Genomic DNA, 15332 nt, shown 5'->3' on the forward strand with positions numbered 1-15332 from the left:
ATAGAAAGCACTCAATTAATGCTGACTATTATTACTATCATTAGCCAAATATATTTTTTTTGGAATAAACCTAACATTGTATGATTTTTAAGGTACTTTTCACATATTAGAGTCTATGGTCATTCCCCTCTGTTTACTGACTAAGATATCAAAATAAATACTTTTAGCCTTCTGAATTTGGATATGAGGATAAAATGGCCATCTGTTAAAAACAGTATGCTTATGTTTTCTGGGTGCATTGTTAAGAACTGTGAAGGGTCTGAGATTTTTACCCTATTTTTAAGGTAATACAGCAGCCTGCCTAGTTCTATGAATGCTGGCAGAAGACACTAGACTTTTGGATCGCAGACAAAGGAAAGTTTAGTACTCACAAGGAGAGCAGTAGACAAGGTATTAGCATTTGTACCGGTTTTCTGAGCCCTGATTCCCACATGGTGATTGAAAGAGAGTCTGGTGATGTTTACACTTCAGGTGCAGAAAACTTGAGCTTAGGGAACCCCAGGCTTTTATAATGCACAGTAAGCATGTCTGACCTTTGGCCCTAAGTGAGACATTATCCTTGTGATACTGGATGGTAAACAAACCTGCCTTTTGCTCTACAGGAAGATAATATCTCTATCTTCTAAGGCTTTCAAGATACAAATGTCCTTAAGACCGTCCTGAAGAAAGGCCTTCAGTGCCTTTACTCATAACAAGTACAGAAACGCAAGAGATGCAGAAAGAATGGTCTGTCAATATGGAAATTTGTATTTTTATGGATTAGGTTTGTAACTTTCATCAGATTCTTTTTTGTTTTTGTTTTTTTTTTTGAGACAGGTTCTCACCATGTCACCCAGGCTTGGAGTACAGTGATGCGATCACAGCTCACTGCAGCCTCCGCCTCCTGGGCTCAAGTGATCCTCCTGCCTCAGAGTCCCCAATACCTGGGACCACAGATGCAAGCTGCCATGACTGGCTACTTTTTGTATTTTTGGTAGAGAGGAGGTTTCACCATGTTGCCCAGGCTAGTCTCTAATTCTTGAGCTCAAGCAACCTTGGCCTCCCTCTTCAGATTCTTAAAGGGACATGTGAAAGAAAAAGTTTAAGTTTCTAAGTTCAAAGTCATTATTTAGGTGGTTATGTATCTAAGGACTAAGCAAGAAAGATACCTCACAGAAGACATCATGAGACAGAGAATGAACTGTGGCAAAGAATAAAAGGTTCTCTGAGAATAGATTATTAATTATTATAATGTCTATTGAAAAACTTTGCACGTAAAAAGAGAACCAAATTCACTTTTAAAGATTGGTGTGCAGGTGGTGGGGAGGGGCTGCACACTCCTTCCTCACCGCGTTTTTTTTTTTAAAGGTTGGACATGCATTGTTGCAAGGTTTTTGATGTGTGCTATACACAGAAAAGTCAAAGGTTACTCCTTTATTCATAACTGAATTTCCATTCCCAATTCATATTATTGAAATGTATAATTCTGACTTTCTCCATTTGTATCGCTTTATTTTTAACACTCTTATAAGCAAACTGTTATAAATACCATGACAAATTATTTTATGAACAATTTATCTCAGTAACGGTGACCTCTGTCACTTGAACCACTGTTCAATGCATCGTCAAACAGCAAAGATTAAGGCATAGGGCATTTTGTGGAATTAGTGACTGTCTAAGAGCTGATAGTCTTATGCCAAACCAGTCATTAGCACCCAGAAAATGTTATACTCTGAAAGCATTATTATGTTTATGTAACAAAAGTAAGAGACAAAAACAGATGGCTTAAATGAAAATACTGCTAATCCAGGGTTTCTCAACCTTAGCACCACTTCCATTCTGGATCAGATAATTCTTTGTTGTGGGAGCTGTTCTGGGCACTGTAGGATGTTTAGAAGCATCCCTGGTTCCTACCCACTAGATGCCAGTAGCATCCTCCAAGTCATCACAATAAAAGTATTTCCAGACACTCCCAAATGTCCCCCAGGGACATAATCACCCTCAGTTGTGAAGCACTGTGCTAATCCCACTTTAAAAGTAAAAACAATATTCTGTCAATGAATAAGAAGGCACATAGAGAGTGTTGCATAATCCTGATAAACATTCATGGCCCTGGAAAGAAATTAACGCTTCCATAGTTTGAGGGATTCCAAAATTTCCTCTTTGCCAGTTCTTACTCCTGGGTGTGATCTGTTATAGAGTACGGAGGGCAGTACAGAGGACTGGACTTGGGTTCTTGCCTGTTTCCTGCTGCATTGTTGTTCTGTGATTTGGGGTCTGGTCAGAATTTTTCTGAGTTTTTTCTTTGTAAGAGAGGGATCAGCCCTGTCATACCTACCATAAAGAATTGCTGAAGCTCAAATCAGATCGCTTAAGTAAAAATGACTTGAAAAGCTCAAAGAGATCTATAATTTTTAGGACAAGGAAAAATGATTTTAAGGATTTTTTTTGAAAATTTTAGAGCATTCCTTGAAAATAACTAGAAGAACCCTGGGGCACTGCAAAAAAAAAAAAAAAGGGATTTGAGAATCACTGTTTTTAAGATGCCCTTTAGCCCTGCTGAGCTCGCGCTTCTGTGTTCTTCTGGGTTGCCATGTGCTGAGTAGCCATGACAGAAGGCACGGTTGAAGGAGTGGTGGAAAGGCTTGGCTGACAGCGGCAAGGAAGCAGCACTTAGTGTTCAAAAAGCACAAGTACTTTGTTCATGTTTCCTCTGTATCCAAGAAGTTATCTGTAAATTGAGTAGAGATTTTAAAGACGAGAAAAAGTTAATACTGTAAATTTTCCAAAAATGAATATTGCTGCTTTAAATAATCATATCTGACTTATTTTCTGATGTTACATGTGTTTTATTAACTAAAAATACCTTGTAAGTTTTATTTAGCTTTCTTTTGGGTCAAATATGAATATATTTTCTATATCTGATGCTATGACTTTTTTAAAACTGCAGAATTGCAACAGTCTTTTCCCGCTTTTAAATATTTAGAACCAACCATTCCTGCCTGAAGTGAACATATCCACCTGAACTTTGAGGACTAGAATAATTTAGTCTCAGTTTAGGATGGGTCTTAAAGCTACATAACCCAATATCTAGTTTAGTTCAAAAATTCTATTCCCAGACCTCTGACAGATGGTTCTGTAGTCAGTCTCTGTTTGATCTTTTACCTCTCCTTGGTATGGTGGGGCTGGAATAAATTTACCAGTGAGAAAACATGAGGCATAAATGGGTTAATTGTGTCCAAGATCACTTGGATAAGTAACAAAGCCAGAGTGACCCATTCTTTCTGTATCCACAGCCCTTCTTACAACCTAAGTCATTTGGCTTCCTTTAGTTTATTCCATTGCTGGATAGCTTATTTTAAAAAGTTATTTTTCATAATGTACTGAGATCTGTGTCCCCATAATCCTGCCAGATGCAGTGGCTCTCACCTGTAATCCCAGCACTTTGGGAGGCTGAGGCAGGAAGATCACTTGAGCCCAGGAGTTTGAGGTTGCAATGAGCTATGATGGTATCACTGCACTCCAGCCTGGATGACAGAGTGAGACCTTGTCTCTAAAAAAATTTGTATATTTAAAAAACTCTTGTTCTTTTATCTGGAGCATGAGACAATATATCTAGTCTTACTCTTCCAAATGACAACCCTTCAAATATCTGATTGTACTTTATGACTGGCCCTCCCAAGCTCTTGAATATGATCTTTTTCAAACTCAATGTATCTTCTCCTCCTAATAGTACCCGATTTAGCACAATTGCCATGCACACTATGCTCTGGGTTAATCTTTTCTGACTGTCGAGTTCCACATATACAGGATTGAAACTAGTTCTGGAACTCGTGTTTGAAATATTGTCTTACCATTGGTGTTAGTTTTACCTACATTTGATTGGACACTACAATTATTAACTGTATTCCCTTTTTTCTCTTTTTTTACTGTCATGTCTCATTTTTTGCTTGCATTGTGATTGTCAAACATTGCAAGGTCTTGTGAATTATCCTTAAAGCAAATGTTTTCTTCTGTATTTTTTATTTATATAGTAAAACTTTATATTAAAGCAGGTTAAAGTTTCAGCTTGTGGATTAAGTCCATCATTTCTGTTTTAGATGTTTTCATATTTTAAAATTTCCTCACAGATTCTAGTTCAAATTTGATAAGTATGTCTTCATGTAGCTATATGATTACATAATTATTCAAGTGTTTTGGGTAAGACAAAATCATAAATATTATTTTTATCTTTTTCCGTTAATTATTAAGCATGTGTCTGTTTCACAGAAATGTAATCTATATGTTTGATTCATCATCCCATAATTTTTCAAAATGTAATTTTGTAAGAGCCATTGAACATCAGTCATTTTTATGATGTGTGTGTGTTTATTCCTAACACTGGAAGGTCATGTTTTGTTATAAATAAACAAATGACTACATGTTAAACATGTCTTGTCTAAGACATAAACTTGGTTAACTAGTCGCTGCCACCTACCACTGGAAAAATGTATTTTCATGCCAGACTGAGCTACCTCCTTAAAATAGACTAGGCAGATTTCCATGATGTTAGGCACTGATGTAGAATTTCCAGAACCAGTATAGCGCTGTTCTTCTTTCACTGACCCATAGATTAAGACAAAGCAAGTTTGTAAAGAATATCAATAAGCAATCAACAAAAGGTATAGAATAAGAATAGATTGTTTATTATCATGTAAAATAGATTGTACATGAAAACATGAATATTATATATGGGGAATCATACTTAAGGCATTGCAAATATTGGACCAGCATACTGGGCCTCATGCTGTTGAAAGGGTACCATGCTTTACGAAGTCTTGACCTGTTAATACTTCAAAGGAGCTCAGAATAAGGGGGATAAATGGTAGTTCTACCAACAGATAATAAAAAATAAAATAAAATTAGCAATCTGTATGCTCAGGGTCCAAGCAGGAAGTCAGAAGCCACTCTGATTATTATTTTTTCTTTCTTTTTGAGATGGAATCTCACTCACCCTGTCGCCCAGGCTGTAGTCCAATGGCTTGATCTCCACTCACTGCCACCTCCACCTCCCGGATTCAAGGGTTCAAGCGATTCTCCTGCCTCAGCATCCCAAGTAGCTGGGATTATAGGTGCCTGCCACCACGCCCAGCTAATTTTTGTATTTTTAGAAGAGATGGGGTTTCACCATGTTGGTCAGGCTGGTCTCGAACTCCTGACCTCAGGTGATCCACCCGACTGAGCCTCCCGAAGTGCTGGGATTACAGGTGTAAGCCACCACACTCAGCCTGATTATTTTCAAAAGGTGGTATATAATGTTGGAAAATTGTTACACATTGACAGTAAAAATTGTAAAAGAGCAACCTAGGCTTCAGGAACAGCAAAAAATTGCTACCACCTTTATACTGGAGAGACAAAGGGAATAGATGGGGTTACCAGGGTCACTGGACTGCAGCTGGAACCATGTGAGCCTGCCTGGCAGGAGGTAGACCAAGAAGAGTCTGCTGCCTGAGGCAGGAAGCCAGGAAAGACGAGGGAGAAACTCAAATAGCAGAAGGTTCATAGATGTTGAAATTTGGATGTGGTTGATGAGGGTTTGTTTTACTAGTATCTCTATTTTTTAAATATGTTTGTAATTGTCTATAATAAATGTTTAAAAAGTTGAACGAAAGACACGCACACACACACACACACACACACACACAGAGAGAGAGAAGAAAAACGTGTGCCTCCCACATTCTGCTTACACCTCCATCAGCTCTCCTCCCAGTAGTGAAACTCACCTGGAAGGTGACTCCTAGAGAAGCCTGAGAAACTTGACCTCCAGGGATCAGCCTACACCAGGGATTAGCAGAGCAGGGTATGGGCAAAGAAAGATGTGTCTAAAGCAGAGTGGCTGGCAAGACCCTCACCCAGGGCAAATGAGGCAGTGGCTCCCCTCCTGCTGTTCACACAAAATCTTCACTAGAATTTCCTGTTTTTCTCTAAGACTTTCTGAATCCCCCAAAGGTACCTGCTACTTAAATCTAATTTTGTGGGATTGGGGACAAACAATGCGACTATCTGACCTAGCCTCTGGCTGTGAAACCCATGGTGAGCCTTTGGACATTGCAATGTCCATTTAACCCAACCACACTTTTTACATACTTCCTGTTCACTTCCATTTACATGACTTCTACATAGTAGAGTCTATGAGTACTTAGAAATTTCAGACAAACTCTACTTTAGCTGGAATATTCATGGTTTTAGTTTAAATTACTTACCTTGCATAGAGAGTGAGCATTTGGGTAAGGAATGATTATAACTAAAACTTTGCCTGTTATAAATTAATGGCTTTCGGCACATATTGGTTGCATTTAGTTAATAATAAGAAAAAACATACCCAAGCATTTATATACACAGCCACAAAGATTGAAAACTGAAACAGAAGGAAATAGGAGTACCCTAGCTACGTAGTTATTTGAATTAACATGTAAGATATCGCTATCGTGTTGGAATGAATCTTTATACTGATTTTGTATTAAAGAATAGGTTCTTGGTTCTTAAAAAGACGGAGTTTAATATTAACAGTAACACTTTTCCAAGTAAGGAAACTCTAAAGTCTTTTCAAGGACTACCAGGTATGGTTGTGCCGGTGGCATATTTTCTGAATGGCCTCCCCCAAGGGGTCATCTTTTTCTTACTCAGACAAAGGCACCGTATATGCAAGCAACAGTCCTGGCCTTCCAACACTGATATTACCAGGGGGAAAATATTGCTGGGAGAAGTTTTGTGACCTTCTGTAAAGAAGTTTGACTTTTAGGATCAATATCAGGATTCTAAGAGATACATGTGAAGACTTTCTTAGCTCTGAGCAAGACAGAACCACTTGCTGGTTTTAGATTTCCAGGTTTGCCTATTTTCATTTAGCCAAGAATACTTTATATATTTATTTTTACAACATTGTGGGTAAATCTTGTTAATCCTTTGAGGAATAGTAAAACCTTTAATTACATTAAGATCAAGATGGGATCACAAAGTGTTTTTCTGTTCTCCAGTGATTAAGACTACGGCACATTCTCAGTGCACATGCACTAATGTACTAAGGTACATCTGTACTAACATACAAATTAATATTTATATATTTTACAGAAGCTAAAGTATTTTAATCACTTGGCCAAATAAACTCACATAAGCCCTGAATATAGATGTTTAAAACACAGTGTGATTTATTTATGCAAAGGTAAAGCTGTCTACACAGGTCAGAAGAAATTTTTCAACCGGGTCAACGTGGATGGCTTTTAAAGAATGGATGGCAAGTATTAGCAGTAGTGATGCTTGCAGGTGCTGGCTTCAGATGGGGTCAAGACCCAGATCTAGCACTGCCCTAATTAACTTAACCTCCCTGCGCCTCAGCGCTAGGAAATGGGAGCGGCGCTAATAGTACCATCCTTCGAGGTTTTTGTGAAGATGAAGTGTAATGGATCTAAGTGTAAAGCACTTAGAATAGTGCTCGGTAAATAACACTAAAAAATCTCTTAAGGCTAATTTTTGATTTAAAAGAGTCAGCTTTTTTGAGTTATCTATTGTTTTCCTGTTCAAATTGGGCAACACCTTTTTTTTTTTTGTTTCTAGTTTTTCTTATGCTTCTTGCTTCTTGTGCCTGACATTATTCTCGCATTGTTTTGAGATTAGGGTTTTTATTTTAAACATTTTGTAGATTGCTTTTTATTTCTTTTTTTCTGATGAATAATGATTTTTGTTTATTTACCTTTTAATTTTTATTTATTTATTTATTTTTATTATACTTTAAGTTTTAGGGTACATGTGCACAACGTGCAGGTTTGTTACATATGTATACAAGTGCCATGTTGGTGTGCTGCACCCATTAACTCGTCATTTAACATTAGGTATATCTCCTAATGCTATCCCTCCCTTTATTTCTTATATATTCCTCATTTACCCCTTTTCTTTGTGTTCCTAAAGATATCCCATTTATTGATCATGTATATTCCTTTTTACTGAGGGAGGTGACATTAGGAAACAACATCATAGCAAAGTACTACGGAATTGAGATTTGGTTATGAGTCTCTGTAGCTCCTCCTAGTTTTAAAATTCTTTGAATCTCTGAAATTGAATATTCTTACAAATCTCTGAAATTGACCATCAGAAATTTGAGTAGGTGATGCCCCGGAAATCGCATCGAGGAACACAGTTTTCCTCTTACCCTCTTTTTTGGGATGTGTGTGTTTATTCAACATGTGTATATTTTCTCCTTTCCCCATCTGGCATCTGCTTTAGTACCAGCCTAGCTAGCTGTTCTGTGTCAAGAGTACTTTAGCCTTTTCATTATCAAAGAGAAAGAAATGAAATAATATAAAAAAGAAAATCCTTCCCCATCCCCCTCATGCTTCACTTTTGTTTTGCTGTTTCTGAGCAAGTTTCTTGCCATTTACCTTTGCATTTGCATTGCTTATTGATTGGCAATTTTAAAATTGTTTATTGTGCTCTTTTGTTTCACTGTTCAAGAGCTAAAACAAAAGCTACCAGGCCCTGCGAGGTACACATTTGCATGCGGTGAGCGTTGCCCAAGGAAAAAGTAATTGCTAATGCATATTTATGTGGCACAAATTTGCCATTTGTTTATGCATAAAATTATCAATAGTGCAGGGCGGCCCAGCCGTAGAAAATGGTGACCTTTTTAGCTTAATAAATAGAAATCAGCTGTTATTGTGAAGAGATCAGCCATTTATTCTGTGTTGAGGGACATTGCCGGGAAAATGCAGATTGGGGCTGGCAATATCATTAAATGGAAGGCCAATGACCCTTTCCGTAGAGTCTATTATACTTTATCTAATAGGGGATAAATGACTCTGGTTGGCAAATGGAATAAAGAACAACAGTTTTTTTTTTTTTTTTCCTTTTGGTAATTTTATAACTGTATAGATTTTAAGCCAGTAAAACTGAACTGGAAATTTCATGCTTACCTGTTGCTAGTATTCTCTCAAAAACTATCTGTTTTAAAGTTTGTTTTCTTATTCATTATTCTCTTTTCTATTTGTACCCATGGAAACAAAAAGTAAGTCAGGTGATATTTTCCTAGGAGAAAAGTTCTTTCCTTAATTTTTAGGTTTTTTTTTTTTTCTTTCCTCTCTCTCTCTCTCCCTTCCCCTGACACTTTAATCTTTGCAATGAAACTGAAGGTATCTTTGCATTTGTACTGGGTTGCCCTATATTTGATATCATAAAAATACTAAATGTAGAAGAAGATATTCTCAAAATTTTAAAAAAGTTACCAATGTATTATGCTTAAAAAAAAAGCTTAATACTTTGTAAATGATAAGAATGGCTTTTGATGAAGTATGTGGGTTCTTTGGTTTGGAGAATGTTCTGTAAACATAAAACCCTCTCATAAGCATACTTTCTCAATATGTGAAACACCAAGCAGTAGTCACCTTTTGTGATTGTGTCCGTGCTGTATCTGGTAAATGAAATACCCTTTGTTTCCCCGGGGCTTGCCTCTGTCCCCTTTAATGTGGCTTGATCACACACTATGTCTATTTGACTAGTAGTGCTTTGGTGTGTTAGTGAGCATTTCTGCCGCTTAGGAATTTTTATCCAGTTTTTTCAATCATGATAGAATTCACTATTAAGTGAAAACTGTGTTTGTTTTTAAAATGATATTATGTAATATTTGATCCACTTAAAATTTTATATAATATACTTTAAGTTATGAAACAAGATGATGAAACAGAGACCCGTAAAAGCACCTCAGAACATGGCTAACATCTTTGAAGCTACCTGCGTACTCCTCCCTGACTGTGTTTCTTAACACAATTTCACGGCACCGTGTTGAAAGTTTCCACAATAGTGGTTTTGCAGCCACCAATCTTTCCCTCATGCTGCACTTTAGTATGACAGTGCATTCTGCAGCATGTCACCAAAGTGACTGAGTAACCTTTTACTGGCAGAAATGGGTCTGTCGTTCCTTTTTAAAGTAGAGGGTGTAAATAGGATTCAGACACTAGGGTACATTAGTCCATAAAATGAATATATTTTTTATGTCATTTGTAAGGTATTGATTTTAGGTCCATTAGATTCACAGTCCCTAGTGGGAGAAAAAAAAACAATGATTTAATGGGTAGGTTGGAAATTCCAGAAGGAAGAGCAGCATGATTAACCCCTTCTTTCTCAACTCCCTGCCTGTGTTATATAGTATCTTCTAGAAGTTGAGACAAGAACCTTGGGAGAAAGTGACAGAACTCTTATCATCTGTCTCCCCTGCAGTTTACAGAGGGTCAGAAAACAAATTTCAGCCTAGTTATTTCTGTGTCTCTGAATGTGATAGAACAGATCACTCGGGGTTAATAAGAGTTGCCAAAATTATTTTTTTAGATGGGAGTTTTTAAGTTAATGAATTCGTTTTATTTTTACAAAGTTCAGAGTGTATTTATTTATTTTGAGAGTCTTAACAACTTAAGATATTGTTTAGGGACCTTAAAGGATATGAAGGAATTGAGCTGAGTTTTTTTTTAAGAAAATTTTTTTCTCTCAACTCTAAGAAAGGAAAGTTCATTGTGGTATCATGCCAGTTACAACGTTACTTACACAAGTTTTAAGTGATATTAGCGATATCAGCGATCTTAGTAATTTTTAAAGTAGGTTGTTTCCTGTTCTATAAATACACAGAAAATTATTGGTTTTTACAACCTCTTTTCTGATAAAAGAATGACTGAACTATCATTTCACTGCTGTGTAATTAAATTTGGGTGCAGAGTACTTATAATAATTCTAGTCAATTTCACACACCTAATGTTACTACCACCTAAAAAGAATTTTCTCTCAGGCTGCTTTGCCAGCTACATCTTCATTCTTGTATCTAAAAAAACCTAATTATAATATAGGTAGGAAATGTTTTTAAAATTCCAATTATATTTCCAATCTTTTGCCATAGTGATATGTTATCATTGAAGAAAAATATGCCAACTACAATCTGGTTACCTCAAAATTTGACCTGACATAAAGATGATGGTATCAACAGACATTTTTAGAACTTCATATTTTAATTCAAGTTTTTCATGTTCTATAATAAAAATATAAAAATACAAGCTCCCTCTTGTGGGTAAAATTACCACCTGTGAATTTCTGTGTCACCCAAATATATGATATGACAAAATTTCACTGTTCCACTTAGTAAACACAATTGTGGTAGTAGTGTAGTCTCTTTACAGTTGGGCAGATGAGACAATTCACTTAACTAAAAAAAAAAAAAAAGTGGAGTTTGTGGTATTTTTTCTAAGTACAATTTTTTATGGAAATACATTTTTAAAAATCCACTGACTATATATAGACAGCCTTTATTCTACTTCAGCAACATACTTTCCCATGTTAAAAGTTTTTTGTTGTTGTTTTGGTTGGCTTTTGTTTGTTTGCTTTTTCGAGATGGGGTCTCATTTTGGTGCCCAGGCTGAAGTGCAGTGACACAACAACAGCTTACTGCGATCTCAACCTCCTGGACTCAAGCAGTCCTCTCACCTCATTCTCCCAAATAGCTGGGACTACAGATGCATGCCACCATGCTTAGCTAATTTTTAAATTTTTTGTAGAGCTGGAGTCTCAGTGTTGCCCATGCTAGTCTTGAACTCCTAGGTTCAAGTAATACTTTTGCTCCAGCCTCCCAGAGTACTGGGATTACAGGCGTGAGTCATCATACCCAGCCTGATGTTCAAAGTTTTTAATGATAATTTTTCTCTTTGTGGAATATTCTTCAATGAAGTAATGAGTAAACTAATGAAGTAATGTGGATTCTTCTCTTTGTCAACATTGTGGCACTTGAATTTCTGTGCTTCCTAACAAAAGTTCTGATTTTGGAATGGAGTAAAATGCTTCTATACCAGGCATGCTCCAGGAAGATATAGTATGGTAATAAAACTATTCAAATACTGTAAACCTTGTGATCAAAACTGAATAACCAGTGATGATATAAAAACAAACACCCAAGAGATTACTCAATTTCCCTTGAATTGGACTAATAGTGGAGCGACTGAGCCAGAATCAAGGCTGTGGCTCCTACCGTGTACAGGTTCCTTGCTTTCATAAGTCTGATTCTTGGGAATCTCAACAGATTGTCAGGGCCGATTTTTGTTCAGCCTAGGAAAATTGGTAACAAAGCCAGAATTTTATTCACTCATGATAGTGGCAAGAGCACTTTCTGAAGCTGAGCTGAGCACGGCAGTCAGAGAAATACATAGCAGTGATGGAATGAAATGAAAAATAGCTGAACATTTAACAATTACTGTGTTGACCATTGCTGTTATATGTTTGAATGGGCTCAAAGAAGAGACCTAAGAGGACACCTGAAGATGTCTCATGAATCATTTCGAGCAGCAAGAATCTACCTTAGTGTAGCCTGTCCTAAAGCATCTGCAGGATATTTACATTAAAAGTGGACCACAACAACTACTGAGTTTTTAGATTAATTGTGGTGGCTTTATAATGCCAAGATAATACCCCTTCTTCCATAAACCATAATTTTATTACATTTATATATGTAAATTTACATTTAAATATATATTTATGTTTATATATTTAAATGTAAATATTAAATATATATTTATATATTTAAATGTAAATATTAAATATATATTTATATATTTAAATGTAAATTTACATATATATTTATATATAATGGTTTATCAATTTACATATATATTTATATATAATGGTTTATCAATTTACATATATAAATATAAATTTCTTTTGAAAACCTTACACATTTTCTATTTTCAAGAGTCATATGTTCATATTTACTAAATAAAACAATGCACTGTTAATGGTCTACTTTTATTTTTCCAGCTTTCCTCTTGCTGATGACATGATTCCTGTTTGAATCTGTTGACAAGATTCTGAAAGCTGAACAGAGAATTCTGGCACTGCACTGGGTAGGAAAAAGGTATATTCATAAAACACATAATAACACTTTTGAAAAATTGATAACTATTCTATTTCACAAAAATGGAAGTTTATATGCTTTCTCTTATTTTTAATTTATAAGTAAAAATATATAAAACATGTGCATATAAAAGTATAGTACATAGTCTTTTATATTCAGATGACAACTGGCTTTTTAATTATGATTTTGAGACTCATTATGATGGTAATGTCTCTAAACTGGCAGATGATAGCAACATTTCCTTTCTTTTCTTTTTCTTAATGAGATACACTTTTTCTGAAGTTGTGAAAGCTTTTTTCTCCACTGAAAAATGTTTTTTGAAACATTTGTTGCTACTTTTTTGTTGTTGCTTCAAAATAAATATTTGGGATTGCAATGGATAGGTCACATACTTTAGAAAAATTTCTATAGGCTATTAAGTATTCTGGGGTATGATTCTGTTAATGCATACAAAAATGTAATATTGCTGAAGCCAGACAAATATTTTCTAATTTACTGACAGAAACATTCCATGGGCATCTATCTGTGTGTGCATGAAATCCCTGTTTGTCTTTTCAAAAATGTTATACTCTTGGGAACAGGCACTGAAAGTTTGACCACAGATCTAGAGTTGAAAATCCTTTTCTAATTTATTGATTGACTAGTCATCATGCAGGTAACTGCAGAAAAGGATGAAAGGAAGGAATTCTGTTGTTCAGGAGAAGTTTGTCACCAGTAAGATTGAAAGGGAAATCTCCTTTCGTTGATACCTAAAAAGAATAATGAAACACTGTTCATCTTGCATAATGACTTAAAGCTCATTTATTCAGAAATCTGCTCTTACAGTGTTATGACTTATGTTCCCACCATTTCAAGATGCAAGTGTATGTGTGAAAACCCTTAGAATTAATGGTAGTGGTTACCTCTTTTAAAAACAAAATTGTTAAAATCCCAAATAGTATTATTAAAATACTTATAACTCAGGCTTCATATATTCACAGACAAATGAAACAATATAATATAGAAGAAAACATAGCGAATAATGGATTTTTATACTAACAAAAGTGGAATAAGTCACAACCAAATTATTCCAAACAAAAATTCTATAGGTTTACAGGCAAAAATACCAATATAAATAAAATTAAAAGGCAAGTGACAAACTGAGACTACTGCTTCTAATAAATATGGCAAACATTAAATGTAAAGAGCAGTTATAAGAAAGACAGTGATATCTTAATTTAAAAGATAATGAGATACAAGAACAAGTAGTTAATAAGGAATATAACTAATACAAAAGGTAATAAAAGGAATGCAAAGCTATGCCTCACTTATCTAACTAGGGGAAAGTAATTTAGAATAATAATAATATAACAAGAATGTAGAGAGACGGACATTTTCAACAATTTTGGGGAAACCTTGTGTTTGTTCAACTTTCCAGGAAGGAATTGGGCCACTTCTGTAAACAGCCTTAAATGTTGTCAAAGCATTCTATGTAACATTCCCATGCTATTAGTTTGGAAGATATTTAGTTGCAAGTGATCCAGATCCAACATAACAGTTTAAACAAGATAAAATTTTATATTTCTTTTAAGTTAATTTTCATATATTTATAAGTGGAAGATTTTAGATAGATTTAACTGTTCAGCAGCAGAGCAGTGGCTAAATAAATTTGAATACATTTATATGATGGTATATCCTGCAACCAGAATGAAATGAGTATTTCATTTGATATTTAAAATTTGATATTTGGTATTTAAAATTCTTTTCTAAAGAATTTTAAAAGACATAAAATTATGCATAATGCAATGTTAAATTAAAAAATCAGAGTCTACACTAAAGATATAATATGTTTCCAAGTTTGTGGGTATATATGTACACACATGTATGCACATATATATCTCTACATGTGCATATATATTACAAACACAGAAAAATTAATAGAAAAAATAATAAACACATTGAATATAATTAACTCTGGATAATGGACTCATGAGAAGTTTTAATTTTCTTCATAGTTTACAGAGTTTTTAAATAGTATAATTTAATATTAAAATTTGAGAAATATAAAAGGTGTGGATTTTCAGAAGGTATATATAAGCTGCTAAGTGCCTCTGTTTGTTAAGATACTATATATATCTCTGTTCAAGGAGAGTTGAAACAGCCCAGCACCCATCCTTTTGGTTATTTTTTTCCCAAAGTCGGGTTGAAATGAGGATTCCTGCTCAGTAGATCCATACAACCACTTAGACATCTTGATCATATTGCAGCCTGGCTGCCTCTTTTAGCTTAGGGCAGTTCAAGGTATTGTGCTACAGTTCAGTGGCATTGGATAAACACATGAAGGCTTCTGGTATGCATGCCTATTTCAAAGGCACAAAGCAAAACTTGTGTATAAGTGGAAGAGGTTGAGTACTGCAGTTCTGGATTAAGATTTTTTTTTAAGTATTATGTTACCTTAGAATAT

At 35.2% G+C, this 15332-nt stretch overlaps 1 protein-coding gene across 13 annotated transcripts in view; it reads left to right on the top strand.

Annotated features, from left to right (window-relative positions):
- Window positions 1-15332, top strand: part of SOX5 (SRY-box transcription factor 5) — a 1033373-nt gene that overhangs the window by 278685 nt on the left and 739356 nt on the right. For 12 of the 13 annotated variants that reach the window (XM_054664454.2, XM_063785861.1, XM_054664458.2 and 9 more), the window contains one exon: window positions 12793-12889. The gene's annotated coding sequence lies outside the window, so the exon portion shown is untranslated. Of the gene's footprint in view, window positions 1-12792; window positions 12890-15332 lie in introns of those variants that run through there. The other variant, XM_063785853.1, reaches the window with a different exon arrangement.

This window comes from Pan troglodytes, chromosome 10 (assembly GCF_028858775.2).
Source record: "Pan troglodytes isolate AG18354 chromosome 10, NHGRI_mPanTro3-v2.0_pri, whole genome shotgun sequence".
NCBI classification, from domain to species: Eukaryota; Metazoa; Chordata; class Mammalia; order Primates; family Hominidae; genus Pan; species Pan troglodytes.